Source organism: Malurus melanocephalus, unplaced genomic scaffold (genome assembly GCF_030028575.1).
Source record: "Malurus melanocephalus ecotype Western Australia unplaced genomic scaffold, MMel_1.1 scaffold_110, whole genome shotgun sequence".
Taxonomy (NCBI): Eukaryota; Metazoa; Chordata; class Aves; order Passeriformes; family Maluridae; genus Malurus; species Malurus melanocephalus.
In genome coordinates this window covers 525608-525966 of record NW_026623342.1, presented here as the reverse complement: position 1 = coordinate 525966, position 359 = coordinate 525608, and the positions used below count along the sequence as shown (strand labels likewise).

Here is a 359-nt window from a genome sequence, read left to right as displayed (position 1 = left end):
TTGCAGATTTAAGCTTTAGACATGAATATGACAGGTCTTTAATGAAAGGAAAACTGTTTTTTACATAAGCTTGCTCTAAAGAAGCCTCAAGTACTAGGGCATGCATTTGATATTTTGAAGTAAAATGTTCAGTTGCATTCATTTTAAGTTCCTTGTGTAAACATAACTTATTACCCCAAATTAGATGCATATGCAGTTGGATGTCTGAAACATTTGCAAGGCAAAATGTAGTCTTTTTATTTTTTTATGTTAGTTTTTTCAAGTGAGTATTTATAAGAAGTTTGTGGCTCTTTACTGGGCCATGTTCAATAAATGTACTGAGCAAATTGTAGTCTGTAGGCTCTGGTGCTAAGTGGTGC

At 33.4% G+C, this 359-nt stretch overlaps 1 protein-coding gene across 1 annotated transcript in view; it reads left to right on the top strand.

Annotated features, from left to right (window-relative positions):
- The window catches only part of LOC130575519 (gamma-aminobutyric acid type B receptor subunit 2), a 39293-nt gene that overhangs the window by 13245 nt on the left and 25689 nt on the right, over positions 1-359 (top strand). The window lies entirely within an intron of this gene.